Below are 16399 nucleotides of genomic sequence, written 5' to 3'. Positions count from 1 at the left end.
GGACAATTTTTTACGAACAAATTTGATTTCAGATGTTACAGCGAGAAATGTTTTTCGGCGTGAACATTGAACATTGGGAAACAACACATAACAACATTAAACTGTTATGTTTGTATACTACGAGATTTAATTTACTTTGATCCAATTAAATTACATTTACATATATGTGTCTCGATACAAACCGCAATGTCAGGTTCATGTAGTTTCCTCTCCTATTAGAATTTCCAATCTCATTATGCCCCCTAAATGCCAGCTCCTGACAACACAATAAAACAGTAACTAACTCGCTCTACTACCCGACAAGGAGAAAAAAAGCCCAAAAAAGCACTCATGATTGGAAGGACTAGTGAAGCACGGATGGGTTCAAAAAGGCGTCATGATCCATAAATGTCCTGTCAAATTTTATAAAGTCATACATTGATGTGCATTGCCTAGGGATGAAGACAGAAGTCTTGCCACACTGAAGACCCGTCAGACGTGTCCCTGTTTTGCACAATACCAGGCATGTTTTTAACAAAGGCACTTTTTTAAAGCTTTTTAAAAAAAATTAGTTGTTGTGGTGATAAATCAGCATTAAAGAAACATAGGTAGGGCAAAAACCAACTTTATGTTCTGCAGATTCAGGCTGCCATAAAAAGTTGCGTAATTTCCGCTCACTTTGAGGAATGCTCAACACAAACATTGTTGAACAGCTGAAAAGGAATAGAATCCCTTCACGGTAAGCCTGTTCACCACTCTGTGACATTCATTTAATAGAAACAGAGTATAACTATTCTCAGCCTTACCATGCATAACTTGGATGTTTGCTGTTTTACTTATTTTTTTATTTTTATTTTTTTTTTTTTACCAGAGTTAAATGCCGTAAAACTAGCATTAGCTGATTCTGGGGCATTATGAGTGATCTGGGGCGGTATTTGAGTGAAATGTACATTTATAACGATTATTCAGCAAACTATAGTCAGACTGTGAAACTTAAGGGCAAAATAGTTGAGTACAGTCTATGGCAGTGGTTCTCAACTCGGGCCAGAAAGGGCCGGTGTGGGTGCAGGCTTTTGTTCCAACCAAGCAGTTACACACCTGATTCTACTAGGTTCTATCAAGGTCCTTAGTAAAGACACCAAAGGTTGATTAGTAGAATCAGGCGTGTAACTGCTTGGTTGGAACAAAAGCCTGCACCCACACCGGCCCTTTCTGGCCCAATTTGAGAACCACTGGTCTATAGGATAACTTCATCCATGTTAGTTTCACTTAGGACATAGGGGAGAGTTGGTATAAATGTAACGCATCATAAATGTTAAACGGTTAATAACTTTCTGTACACTGAGGCAAAAGTTGCCATTGGAGGATTGTATACACGCAATTCAGTTCTATATCAAATGATCAAGAGAAAAGAAACAGCCACCTGGTCACATGCATTTATTATAAGCACACAGCAGATAGGTCTATATATTAGGCTATTTGCTTTTGTGTTTGTTTATAATGCATAAATATGCTATGGAAAAATTAAACAAGCTTTTCATTTATATTATGCAAGATATTTTTTCTAAATTAAATGGTCTACTGTCAATAAGAAAAATACATCCTTTTGCAATGCTGTGCAAAAATGAATATATAACATCATCCATAGGTCAATACATTGTCTTACAACAGTAGACTGCATGGACGTTTTGATGTAGTTATTTACGGTAGGCTAAGGGTAGCAAAAACCCAGCATAACTCATCGGACTCGACTAAGTTATAAACGCAATTGGGTAATTACTACTTACATTTTGTGTTTTCTTTTTCCTGGCCAGGTGCAAATGTTGCACTTTCTTGCATGTGCTTCAGCTACTGAATGACTGACACTGATGCAAATTGCTCAAATTGTTTAGCACATACAATCACACAAAACGCATTACAGTTGTGTGATGAAACTTTAGGGTGGGGATGAATAATTGTGGCTATTGCAGTAAGAGAAATGATGGGTTTATAACTCCATGGGGGTCAGTGGAGGATACACTAAAAAGAAAAACCAAAAACAGACCAAAATACACAGAATCCTCATTTGTTTCGTTAGCCAACGAAACATATAACAAAAACAAAACAGTATGGGGAGTGACGACAAGAACTGGCGCATATTTATTACATTCACAACGGGACGCCGTCGCTGATCCACCGCGTCACTTGCTGTCCTCACTAGTTTTGGTTTTAGCAGCCCGACAGTGGAAACAGAAACGGTAACCGTTCCCATGAGTCCTGAGCAGCGCGGAACGGCATGGAGCGGCCCTGGTAACAGTTCGGCCCTACGGTGGAAAAACGGTTTATGACATCTGCTGAAATCTAACCAATTTGTGTGCGGTCCCCCTGCTCTTTATGACTGAAGAAATTTTCTGCAAGGACGTTTGAAGTCTGGGAGGAAGGACTATCCTATTACTATTAACATATTAAAATAAATTGCTAGCATTGTTCAAACTGTATATAGTTATTACAAAGTTATATATTGTTCAATATGTCATACATTGAACATGCATTAATTGATTATGTTTTTGGGTGTCTTGTGTACTCAAAAGAATAAAACCTTTTGAGATCCATGATGAATCTAGCTCTCGATAGATTTTCTGAAGCTGGAATGTGTTGTAATGTTCGCTGAAAGCATCGGAGGCGGGTTAAAAGTGGGACAGCCCAGAGGCTGATTTTGCTACCTTCATTTCATTTCTTTCCTGCATTCCTTTAGTCCAAATTGCGACTACAAAAGAAGTCAAGAAACTGATCCAGTCCAATGTTTCATCTAGTGCGATGCATCGTAGCTATTACTACGTTTGACACATGTAAATGTAACATATTTCCATAATGTTACACTGAACAGCATTTTGAACAGCACGAAGTGGAAGAAAAAAAAGTAGTTGAGTTTTTTGAGACCAAATATTTTTTATTTTTTGAGTGAAAGTTTGGTAGGAAGGGGAATTCAAAGACTTTAGTATGTGTGTCATGTATTTGGAATGTTCTCATATGCCTGCATGCAAGTCAAAAATAATTCCTCTTGAAGACAAACTATCTCTTATCTTTCTGTCTCTCAGTTAATGTAAAAAAACTTTTTTTGTCATATTTGATAAATTCTGTGTGTATCAGTAGAGGGTTTGGACAAGTAGAAAGGTAGAGGGGAGGTGTAGAGTTGCTCTTCTTCAACTATGTTCAGACGACAAGGCTCTCTGAAGTTAAACGATGCAGGTTCCTTTTGTTTCGCAAATGAGTAATTTGAGGCATAAATCGGACAATCGGTCATCAAAGAAACTGATGCGTTACATGAGGCCATCTATTGTTTGAAGAGATATAGATAATTGGGTATGTAGGCTAATGTAGTGCTCATTATCAAGGAAAAATGAATAGCTTGTTAAAATTCTGGGATAGAAAACTCAACAAGGTGAATGGAAAATGGGTAATGCATTATTTCATTTTTACAGTGTACAGACAAAACAAAACCAAAATCCATTATAAAAAAGTGACGTAAATAACAGTAGGGTATATAAAACAAAACTGTCTTTAAATGCCCTCAGACGTAGAAGAATTGTCAGGGCATCCTAACCCGCTTAAGGAACAAGCTGGTCTCGCGTTCACTGAAGCCAGGAAACTTCTCTGCTAAGATGTTCAGCAAGTATTCTGGCAGGTTCTTGCAAATTTTACAGTATAATAACATTATATAAATCACTGACTTGTCAGAAAATAACAGTTGTTTGCTTTAATATGATGTTAAAAATGAGCCGCTTCCCTTGTAATCATTGATTGAATGGCATCATTGTTCGTGCAACTTTTGGAGTGAGGTTATCTTTTTTCCTTCATCAAAATGAACCGTTATTTAGTGTTATTGATACAATAAAACTAATATAAATGCGCATTTAGTCGTATTATTCAGCTATGGGATGCAACATTTAATGAAAAACGTACTCTCAAAACAAGTGCCAAAAGGTCTTAGTTTTAAACCTAGCGGTCTCAAGGCTTCAAAATTCCATGGCAGCTAGTCTCCTTTTTCACCGTAATTAAGAAAACATCCATTTATAAATCTAAAATGCTTTGGGACTATTACATGTGGTAGACAAGACCTAACTGGCTGTGGCATACTATTCTAGCAGCTTGAGAGACCTTGAACAACCAGGATGATGACAAGACAGGTTGGCCACAATTTAAATTACATTTCATTTCACCAATAAAAAATCCCATCTGGGGTTATTTTGAATAAGATGGTGTGTTCCTTTTTTTGGGTGCCATTTTGCTTCTGAAATTGCTGTAGAATTATAAGACTTTCAGGACCGTGACAGATTAACATTTTACAACACCTAAATAAACAAAAGTATGAATACATGCTAAGCGAACAACATGTAAAACATTTCACAGTGAGGTTTTCTTTAAACAAAATGCATGATAATGGCATCAATGGGGTTAGTTTTTTTTATAATGATCCCATTGATTTCGGTGCAATTTTTGAGTGCAGGCACAAATGCACGTAAACAAAGTCAATTTAGCATAATCATTTCTGACTTAAGTTAAAAAAAAAAAAATAATATCACAGAACTGTCAGTACACATTGAAACAATATAATAGCTTCATCTACTCTAATTAGGGGTCCAAGCAGCGAAGCTGGTGGAACCCTACTGTATTTGTTAGGATTATTAGGGGTCCAAGCAGCGAAGCTGGTGGAATCCTATTGTATCTGTTAGGATTATTATTCTTATTTTTCTCCGCTAAAAGTGTCTGAGGCTCAGCAACCATAAGTCCTAGAGCAACCAAATTTGGTGGGTGGGTTCCTATGGCCCCCCACTACTCAGGCACTACAAATCATCTATGTCGGCCAGATGGGGGCCATATAACAAAAGGGTCCTTTTTAAAAGGTCATAACTCCCGTAAGTCAGATCAACACAAAACTTCATCGACCGATGCATCTGAATGTGCTCTACAACTTTGCTTTTGGGACCACCTATGTCTGCCATATGGTTTGCCCGCCATTTGGACCTTTGTATTAGGTGGGGTGCGGAAGAGCTGGAGCTCCAAATCTAAGCGTTACGACATCTAGTAAACTTCTGTACGGCAAGCGACATCCATGGCGACGCAAGTAATCCGACACCGTAGGGCACATGTGTCAGACGCAAGGCCCGCGGGCCAGATGTGGCCCGCCACGGCATTTTATGTGGCCCGCGAGTGCTTAATTGGTCTTAAAATCTGTCTTAAAATAGGTCTATGCTGCTTTTAAGCGTGCATTAACCATAAACTACATTTCCCACAATCCATGGTGATTGTTACCCGCGAAGTGACGGCATCTCGCCACTAGATCGCAGGTGTATCCAGTGTTTAATTAATGCTACAAGTGAAATTGAGAATATCCACAAATGATCCCGATATGTCCAGGAAGAGAAAGATTGATGCAGATGGAAGGCAGTTTCAAGAAAGATGGGAAGGCGAATACATGTTTGTGCTTCAAGGAGAAAAACCGGTATGTCTTTTGTGTTATGAGGCGGTGTCGGTCGTCAAAGAGTACAATCTACGTCGCCACTTTGACACCAAACATGAAGCCAAGTATGCCAAAGTTAGCCTTCAAGAAAAACAACAAACTGAGGGCAAACTAAAAGGCAAACTGCGATCGCAGCAGAATGTGTTCACCAAAGCCACAACCAAAAACGATGCAGCAGTGAAAGCTAGCTTTATGGTGGCTGAAGAAATCGCCCGCGCTTCAGTCTTTTTCAGAGGGTGCGTTTTTGAAGCAGTGCATGCTGAAGGTGTGTGAGCAGGTGTGCCCCGACCAGATACAGACTTTTAAAAATGTCAGTTTGTCAAGAAACACCATCGCGGACCGAGTCAAGGAGCTAGCAGCAAACCTGTCAACACAGCTGGCCGAAGAGTCACGCAGTTACACAGCTTTTTCATTAGCTGTTGATGAACGCACAGACAACACGGATACGGCACAGCTAAGCTAATAGGTAAGTATTTTTAAAAACCTAATTAAAATATGATAAAATGTATTTCAACCAAAAATAAGAATAGTTAAACTGAGTGCAATTTAGTGATTGTTCTTGCATTTTGTTTTGTGTTTGTTGTTTTCAGAACATGATCAATGGATGAGGATGGTGGAGTGGATCCACTTGGTGTGTTCAAGGACAGGCAGCATATCCTCATCATTTTCAACTCATAGTTGTGAACTGAGACAACCCTATTTTATTATTTTGAGTTTGTTACATATACTGCTTTTTGTGTAGTAATGTATTTGTTGTTTACAGGTTTATGCACACAAATGTTTACTCCTGCAAGGCTGTGTGCAGCCATTTGATTTTGTAAAATGCTACATCTGTCACACATGTTCTTAGCAGCTCACTATAGTTGGTTGTACGTTATTCTGACCCTCTCGACTGTGACAAAATTTTTTTGAAGGAAGTTAATGTGTTTTAATATTTTTCTTTGAATAGTTTGATCATTGATAAATAGAGTAATGTGGGTTTCTTAACCTGACAAATTAAAAGGATTTATGTTATAGTAACAGAGCAACAAGCAACACTTTTTTTTTTTTACATCTATGCAAATGCATATGTAATATTTGTAACTAAGTAATAAATACAGAAAGTTATTTAACAATATATTACGGAGTAGTTACATTTATTTTACATTATATTTGGTGACATTTAGTTACATTTATACTGTACAGTTACATCTGGCCCTTTGAGGGCAACCATTATGCTGATGTGGCCCTCGGTAAAAATGAGTTTGACACCCCTGCCGTAGGGTCTAGTTTTTATCAGCAAGGGGAGGGTCTGAACATCGGGGAAGCAATAGAAGACAGTGCCAGCCAGAGTGCATGCTAGGCTACCAAGAGTTTGTTAGTAAAAGCTTTTTGAGAGGATGAATAATTACTTTTCTTTGGCATGGATCCATTTGAAGACAGTATCGGGTTAGTTCGATTAGTCTTTAAATCTGTCATTATGCTGACAAATAGCTAAACCATTTAATTGGTAGGTTTTGAGTTCCTGTGCAAACGCGTGCAAACACGCTGGTATTATAAAACAATGACGGTAATACATATGCAGTCCGCTTCGTTCCGTTGCTGCCATAACATACTATCTTGTGTCTACAGCTGCAGTTTCTCGCTACAATTACTAATATTGAATATAAACAAAAGACGCAATTTATGCTGTACTCTGCCAATGTCTAAATAAATAATACGGTACTCTGAGCGTATGAAGCAGGTAGCATGCATGGCGAGTTGATCTTTCGTTTTTTGCTACTAAAGGTTTGTTAGTAAAAGCTTTGAGAGGATGAATCATTACTTTTCTTTGGCATGGATCCATTTGAAGACAATATCGGGTGAGTTCGGAGTGTAGCACAGTGGGTAAGGAACTGGGCTTGTAACCGAAAGGTCGCAGGTTCGATTTCCGGGTAGGACACTGCCGTTGTACCCTTGAGCAAGGTACTTAACCGAAATTGCTTCAGTATATATCCAGCTGTATAAATGGATACAATGTAAAATGCTATGTAAAAGTTGTGTAAGTCGCAATGGATAAGAGCGTCTGCTAAATGCCTGTAATGTAATGTAATCTTTAAATCCGTCATTACGCTGAGAGAAATCGTATTCTCAATTTAATCTCTAAATTGACTGTAAGCTTAGGGTTGTAACTAGGTAGCTGTTTTGTAGGTGACTCAGTTAATGCACTCGTCTTAACTATTGCTTGTATTTTTGCATAGACTGCGTTGTTGCTGTTCTTGTTTGTGTTAGTGTTAACCAGTTTAACCTACAGGGTCCAAGTTGAACTATGCGGTTGTTCCCTGCACTTGGAACGGTACTTCTCTCTAGGGTTTTCGACACACTTGGTCCTGATTATGATTATACACTTTGTTATACGTCGCTCTGGATAAGAGCGTCTGCCAAATGCCTGTAATGTAATGTAATATTCCGTAGCAACAAGATAAACCCGACATTAGCCCTAAAATATGCCAATACAGCAGTGAAAACGCTGCTCACTGAATAACAAAATAAACGAGAAAGTTTTTTTTAAAATTATACCATGTCATTCTACAGTCAATATCTGGGACTAAACATTGAATAAACATACTATCTTACCATTGGTTTTACGCGTAGAGATGTCCCTTTTGCGAATGAGTGGCCATATATTGACAATCCGTTTGTGATTCCTGTTGCTTACGGCGTTGTCGCCGTTTTTAGTACAATTTGGCTTGATTGACAGTTCATTTATTCAGTAGGTGAGAGTATAAGCTTTCTAACGATGTATAACATGTCTGATTTTGCACTTGGAATAGCGTTTTATAGTTCAGCGTAACGGAATATTTTCTTATCGCATTCACTTGCGCATTCACTGTGGCGTAGCATTAAAGACGATGCACCTAACGAAACGTCAACGATTTTCATAATTTCTTGGAGAGTACTATTATTATTGAGGACTTCGGGGCATAGCTAAGCCATTTCTTTGCTGATAGACCTATCTGACGTCGTTTTCTGACGCAAAACGGAAGCGGATAGGACTTTGTCATTGATTTTCTGTCTCTATATTAGGCTACTAAACACAGATAAAATGTCATGTTGCTATGTAAGTATTACTGCTCAAAATATTTCGGTTATATACGTTATTTTTGAAATTGAGTGTCTTTAAATAGGTTAGTGATATTATATAATGTGGATATTTCACACTGCAATGTAAGCGTTAGTGTAATAGTTTTTGTGACCCATGGAACAGTGATGACGAGAGTGTTGGAACGTTGCTAAAACGTGGTGGACGGTTGAAAATTATTTTCGTCCCATCTCCATCCGTCATTATGCTGAGAAATAGCTAAACCATTTTTATTGATAGTAATTGAGTTTCTCTGCAAATGCGCGAAAACACGCTGGTATAATAAAACAATGACGGTAAATATAGCCTATATATGTAGTCCGCTTCATTCCGTTACCATAATATAACAAACTTTCTTGTGTCTACAGCTGCAGTTTCTCGCTGCAATTACTATTGAATATAAACAAAAGACGCAAATGCTGTAGTCTGCCAATGTCAAAATAAATAATAAGGTATTCTTCACGCAGCATGCATGCTAGCAGGGATGTCGAGTTGATATTTTGTTTTTTGTTTCGTTTTTTTTAATGTCGTATTTATTAGGCTATATGAAATATGTATTATCCTATCCGTCTCTGAGGTGCTCTGAAATGTGCATTCTCTGCTAAACTGAGCAATGGATTGGAATATGTGTCTGACGCAGTGTTGCACGGTATTCCGAAACTTCAGCACTTTTTTGGTACTTAAACAAAAAAAAGAAACGGTTCGGTATTAGAATTTTTCGACGTTCGGTAGTTTTGTGTCAAATGTTAAACCCAGGGAAATGTGTCTCCCGCATTACTGATTGAGAGGATGAAAAGTGTAATTTGTCAGAATCTTCGCTAGATGGCAGTAGCAACTAAGGTTGGCAAGTGAGGTGACCTGCGCTTGTGCATTTTTTCATGGTTGATACAGTGCAAGCTTAGACTCAGTTCACTTCAGTAGCAATAGCTGTTCTAATTTGTAAATATTTTATTATAGGAAGATGCTGTATTGTTATTGAAATATTCTGTTTTTAGATATATTTTAAAGTGAAAGACCTGTTTACAGATAATTTACTTTACAATTGTTTCATTCTTGAAATATATTTAATATAGTTTTCTATGGTTTAGTGTTGTAACACTATGCTTATTGATATGTTGAACAGGCTTCAATTTAAAGGTTGTTAATAAACCAGGTTTTAAATAAACCGTGAATTCGAAAATGAGGTCATCCCTTGTGGACATTACGTTTCTGATCTATTAAGGTAATTTCAGTATCGTTAGGTACCGAGTATTGAATCAGTATCGTTTCAGTATTAATTATCGTGATACTAAACCTGGTATTGGTATCAAAGTCAAAATTTTGCTATCGTGACAACACTAGTGTGACACCTTTGTTAGTTGCGGCATGGAACCACTGCAACTGTACATACACGCCGGGCCATATATGTGTTACGACATAGTAAAGGCCTTTACGGGAAGCGGCCAGGACACATCCATGGCGACGCAACTAAGTCATTCTACAGCGTCTCTTAGCACAAAATTGGCCATAAGTCATCCATTTTTTATACAATCATCATGATGTTCAGTAGATATGTTGGGTGAAGGTATATGATCATGAGGACAAAGCCATTTTAAAATCGCTCAATAGGGGGCGCGATGGTGCCAATGCTTGGACCCCTCCCAACGCCGCTTGCGGCTTTAATTTTATATATTTTCTTGTTAAATTACCTGTTAAAGTGAGCCCAGATGCCAATTTTGTTTCATGTTTGTGCTGGCACAACATTTGTGCACAACATGCCACCTCCCTTTGAGTGATTACACAGGACGAGGGAAGCAGCTAATTTTTTTAATCGTATTAAAGAAAACAACAGTTTTCATAGCTATTCGTATGTTGTTATTTGATGAAACGGCAGCATTTATAACATTTTGAACAATAAACTGTCAAAATATGTTTTCGCCAAAACGGGTTTGACCTCCCTATTAAGATTTTACATTGCAAACTGTTATTATATGATGAGAGTTGCCGGTTCCATTAAAAAATAATTGAATGCTGACTATGCTGATTCCAGCCGAATATTAGCCGGGCTTTATATTTCCCCAAATATGAATGTTATTTCCAAATAACAGAGCTAAGCATTCATCTTAAGATAAACAAATCACCCCCCGAAATGCAACGTGGCATGACGTCAAGTACAATGCAGAATGATGGAAGCTGTCCTGAAAAATTACACTCTGCTGCCCCCTACTGTCAGAACCCCGCAAGCATTTCCCTCTGGCCACAGAACCTCTACCGCACAGCCAAATGCCTTAAAAGAAACCGTAAACCACTCTACCTTTGAGCAAATGTAGCTAGCTGTGTCTGTCTGTGGTATTGACTGCAAGTGTCACAGTTTTATCCGCAACTGACACTTCTCCAAGTTCGACTTCAGTTTGGGAAATCAAATAAAAATAACACCCCCCCCCCCCAAAACGTGTTCCCCACCGCAGCTTTTAACTAACTACATAAGCTTTGTAACTTGTAACTGTAACATTTTTTTTCCTGCTATCAGCTTGACAGTACCATTGCAGACAGTGTTGGAGCTAGATGTCAGAGGAAGTAGTACATAACTGCTTCTAAGTAGGGATTGGTGGACCGCAGTGTTAATTATTCATGAAGGACAATTGACAGGCTTCAAGTAAAATACCAATCGAGGAACAGGCGGAGGAGGAACAAACTGCACCAACGAATGTAAATGATTAGCTGAACGAGGAAGATAAAAAATGTGCCCAAAATTACAATATCCCAAGTTATGACAAACCACCTAAAGCCATTTTTCACCTCACAATAATATGAAAAATAGCCATAATGTGGCACCACTGCTCTATAGGTGCGTTGCTGATTATGTACGTAACCAGTGATGAATCCTCACAGCCATGATCTAAAATCTTGTGCAAAGCCTTCAGAGAAGCATGGAGGCTGTTATAGCAGCAAAGGACCAACTCCATATTAATGGGCATGGTTTTGGAATGAGATGTTAAACAAGCACATATGGGTGTGATGTTCAGGTGTCCACATACAGTTGAGGCCAAAATTTTACATAAACCTAGGCTAAAGACATTCAAACTCAATTTTTCACACATTTCATGTTACCATACATTTACTCTGTTAAGTCAATTACAACGTTTCGCCTGGTAAGGTTTTGCCGTGGCGCCACGGCAAAATCCTCGCCACCACGCCATAATATAAAAAGAGAATAATTAAAATAAAATAAAAAATTATATATATATATATACTGTATATAGCCTATATATTTAATTCATAAATTAAAAATGTTAAACTTTCTAAATATTTCTACCTAAATGCGCTTTCAAAACCCTACTGTCGCATCCACATATTTATTTTCAAAAAGAGCCTAGGCCGCGCGCTCCGTGCTTCCTCCTTTCTGAGGTGGTCGGAAGACTTGCAGCGCGCGAAGGTCTGTCAAAGCGTCACTTTTTTTTCCTTCAGCGACCGAAAGATAACGAAAAGGTAGGTAGCGACGCTTCAAATATTACAAAAATACCATAGTGTTAACCAGTGTTTGAATTGGACCAAAATAAGTGCCGGTACCTACTCCTCAAAATACATACTGTGTAAAAGAAATTAATGTTGGTAATCATAAGAAGAGTCGGTACTCATATACAAGTCCCGACAACTCCTGCCCATCTCAAGCAATGGCGTTAACTATCATTCAGTGATGACAACTGGCAGATCCTAACTCTGTTCGGGCAAGTGGAATGCCTCATGCAGTTGTCTGATCGGACAAGTAAAAAATAAATGTGATAAATATGTAACGTTATCTGAAAATAAACAGTGTTTGTTTGAGCCGAAGCGGAACCTGTTCCAGTTGAGCTACATACGTGCCCACCCTTTTTATTATCTAGAGCTGCTGTTATAATGGTACATCTGATTAAAATGGTGACCTGGAGAAACCCGTCGGATGTTGCGGCCGCAAATTGTTGGCAAATCGCCAAAACAGCGCAAATTTTTATTTATTTTTTAAATTTTTTTTAGGGCATTTAAAATGTTTGTGTGATTCAACTACTTCCATTTCCATACTACAACATGGTGATTTTTTTCCATGAAAACGAAAGGGAAAGTCTTTATTTTTAAGGTTTTGTGAATGTAGTGAGCTAGCAAAACTGAGTTAGGCTACAGTTGCTACAGCTGACAAAGAGGGCTGCATTCAAATGATGATTATGATTATAACGAGAAGAGCAGTCTCACAAGCTGCTGCAGTATCCAGAAATAAATACAGATAACACTAGCTAATAAAACATACATCTAAGTTAGTTAGGAAATTTTTGCTTCTCAGTAGAAATATAATGCAACAGAACATCTTTAAAGCCATTTTTCTCACTTTTTCCTTTTTTTTTTTGCATGGACAATGCATGTAAACTCTGTCATTGAGTGTGAGAGACAGAGAGAGAGGGCTTTGAATGTGGACCCAGCTCAAATTATATTGTTAAATAAAAAGATAAAACATTCTAACTAAGTACAATTTTGTCATGGTAATTGAGTTAATTTAGCAGAGAATGTCCCTTTTAAAGTGCAACATAACTTTTCTTGAGTATCAATTTTGGTTATATAGTCCTCTATTCTTGAAGATAGAACTTCTAGATCAAGGTTTTCACTACCATAGAAAGGCTTAGGCGCAGCGCCTAAGTGATTTTGCGGGGCGCCTTAAGTCGAATGAACGTAAAAAGGCATTTAGGCAACATATCAGAATGAATGTGAAAATAATGGTGATGCACTGACCCAAAAAAAAAAAAAAAAAAAACCCGAGAGGTGGCTTTATGGTTTTAAACACTCTGCGCTATGATGGCATTATAAATAGAAGTGGGTGATTGACTAGCGTTTTTATGTTTTTATGCATGGTAGGTTAAATGCATTTACAGAATATAGCGTTTTTCCCCCCAAAGATGGTATTTCTCGATATAATTGTGCTGCCGTGTTAACACATTACTACAGTTGCGGGTCAGGCACTCTTCGCGGTAAAAAGAAATTTTAGGATAGCGCTTCCAAATTGCTTGTGTCGAAAGTGCTGCGATGGAAACAGTGATAGATTTACCCACGAGCCACATCTGTCAAAAATGTAAACAAGTAGGCTAAATCCAGTTTTCATGGTCGGGAAAAAATGTATGACGTTAGCCAGCAAAGCTAGTTAGTTGACGTTACATAAAAACACCTGGATTGAACCAACGTTAGTATCTAACGTGGCTTGGTGGCTAAACAAAGTTAGGCTGTGTTCACAGGTAACGTCTTTTTCTGATGAAAACCGCTGGTCAAAGCGTTTTTTCATATATTTAAAAAAAAACGCTGTTCCAAAATATAGCTGAGCCCTCTGAAAACCTACGGAAAACCCTGTAGATGGACAATGTGCTCTTTTAATTGTTCTCACCCACCATAACTCAAAATACAGGCCTATTTTGTTTCAATATTTACAAACAATACAAGGGTTAACAAACCTTTTATGGTTTTAAAGTACATCTAAAACTACTTTTTAGCTCTTGCAAACTGCTATTCCTTGTATCAAGAGCTCGTCAGTGCTAAAAGATAGATTTAGATATTTTAAAAAAACCTTTAAGAAGTCTCAAGAGGTTATGTTTTCACAGTCCTAAACTTTTATGCCTTTGCTACACGCCCTCCCCCCTCCCCTCCCCCCCATTCGGACACCCACAACCACACCAAGAGATCAATTCCACAGGAAACACTGCAATTAGGGTATCTACTTTATTTCCATAAGAGGTCATTTCAAAATAATAGCTCAGAAAAAGATGTGTACTACATCAGATTTTCCGTAGCATAAAAGTTTACACACACAGAATTTGGTGGCAGTTCATTTGAATTGCTTAATTTCAATCAAACGCTTGGGGGTAGCCTTCCACAAGTTTCTCACAATACTGGCTGGAATTTTTGCCCATTCCTCCTGACAGAACTGGTCAGAACTATGGGTACATAGAACTCAGTCAGGTTTGTGGGCCTCCTGCTCGGACATGCTTTTTCAGTTCAATCCACAAATTTTCTATGGGATTCAGATCAGGGCTTTGTGGTGGCCTCTCCAATACTTCACTTTGTTGTCTTTAAGCTATTTTGTTGCAATTTTGGAGGTATGCTTAGGATCATTGTCCTGCTGGAAGACCCAGTTGCGAGCAAGTTTTAACTTTCTAGCAGATGTCTTGTGCTGTTGCTTCATTATTTCTAGATAATCCTCTTTCCTCATGATGCCATCTATTTTCTAAAGTGCACCAGTCCATTTTCCAGCAAAACACCCCCACAACATGATGCAACCATGCTTCACAGTCGGGCATTAAAAACATTAAAAGACTCACCCTTTTTCCTCCATAGATAGCACTGATCATTATGGCCAAACAGTTAAATGTTTGTATTATCTGACCAGGGAACACTCCTCCAAAAGGAGGCTAGGTCATCGTCCTGGTGATCACCTGCAAACTTCAGTCTGGCTTTTTTATGCCAGGCTTGGAGTAGGGGCTTCTTCTTTGCGCAACAGCCTTCAGGCCATGGCAATGTAGGATTCTCTTAATGGTGGATGTAGCTACTTTGGTACATGATGCCTCCAACTCTTTCACTAGTTCCTTTGTTGTCGTCTTGGGGTTCAGTTGAACCTTTCGGACCAAAGTTCATTCAGCCCTGGGAGTTCATTTTGCCTCACTCCTGAACGAAGCAGTGGTACCTTCAGTCGATTGGAAATTGCTCCTAAGGAGGAACTGAACTTGTGGAAGTCCAGTTTTTTATCCTGAGTTCTTGGCTGAGTTGCTTGGATTTTCCCATGGGCAGTGGCTCTAAAGGTAGGTCCTTAAATACAACCACAGGTGCCAATTACCTCCCAATTAACTCCTAATTGTGACAACTGGCTAATCAGAGCTTCTAAAACTTTATTACATCAATTTCTGGAATCTCCCAGACTGTTTAAAGAGACAATCAACTTGGTGTATGTAAACTTTTGACCCACAGGAATTCTAATAGTGAATTAAGGCTGAAATAAATCTGTCTCTAATCGATTGCTTTAAAAATTACCTCTGATGTGAACTAAGTAGATGCCCTAATTGATCTGCCAAAAGAAATGCATGGTAACATGAAATGTGCAGAGTTGTGAAAATCTTTAGCCCTTTAGCCTAGGTGTACGTAAACTTTTGGCCTCAACTGTACTTTTGGCCATGTAGTGTATATATGTGAAATAAAGAAAACAAGATAACAAAATAACAAATACAATACACAGTGAGATTAATAGGCTAAATAACGAGGATGCTAATTAGATCACAAAATAGAAATAAACTATGGCTTTAAGTCATCAAGGGACCAAGGTATCAAATGAGCCTCAAACCACCGTGTTGCTGCCAGATATGCAGTAGATACTACAGGCATTGTTTCTCCTGATTAATTTTCCTGTTGAACTCAATGGAAAAAATATTCAGGATAAACAATGCTTGTAGTATCTACTGCATATCTGGCAGCAGCATGGTGGTTTGAGGCTCATTGATACCTTGGACCCTTGATGACTTAAAGCCATTTAGCCAACAAATGTGTTCCATACTGTATCAGCATAATTTACAGCTGAATCTAGACCCACCCCTAATTCCCTTAGAGATCCATTCAAATGCAGAGAGTTTTTGTATCGCTTGTAGGACAACCTGAAAATAAGATATCCAGACTCTGATGATGCTGATAGGTCACAGACAACAGGAAGTCATGGCATGCAAATGATATGCAACCAAATACAAAACGTGACTCTTTTATTTGACATTGTTAATTTGTCTACTATATAAGTGAATTTCCCTGTTTCTAGCTTTTCCCCAAACAGTTCACTGCAGCAAAAGTAA

At 38.3% G+C, this 16399-nt stretch overlaps 1 protein-coding gene and 1 long non-coding RNA gene across 4 annotated transcripts in view; one reads left to right on the top strand and one right to left on the bottom strand.

Annotated features, from left to right (window-relative positions):
* Positions 1 to 16399, bottom strand: part of arid2 (AT-rich interactive domain 2) — a 193523-nt gene that overhangs the window by 132714 nt on the left and 44410 nt on the right. The window lies entirely within an intron of this gene.
* Positions 5595 to 6596, top strand: LOC135259560 (uncharacterized). Its single transcript, XR_010331323.1, has 2 exons — positions 5595 to 5945; positions 6070 to 6596. It is a non-coding gene; the product is annotated as an uncharacterized LOC135259560 (long non-coding RNA).

The sequence above is a fragment of the Anguilla rostrata genome, chromosome 7, assembly GCF_018555375.3.
Source record: "Anguilla rostrata isolate EN2019 chromosome 7, ASM1855537v3, whole genome shotgun sequence".
Classification (NCBI taxonomy): domain Eukaryota; kingdom Metazoa; phylum Chordata; class Actinopteri; order Anguilliformes; family Anguillidae; genus Anguilla; species Anguilla rostrata.
The sequence above is the reverse complement of the archived record's forward strand: the minus strand, read 5'-3'. Positions and strand labels throughout refer to the sequence as shown.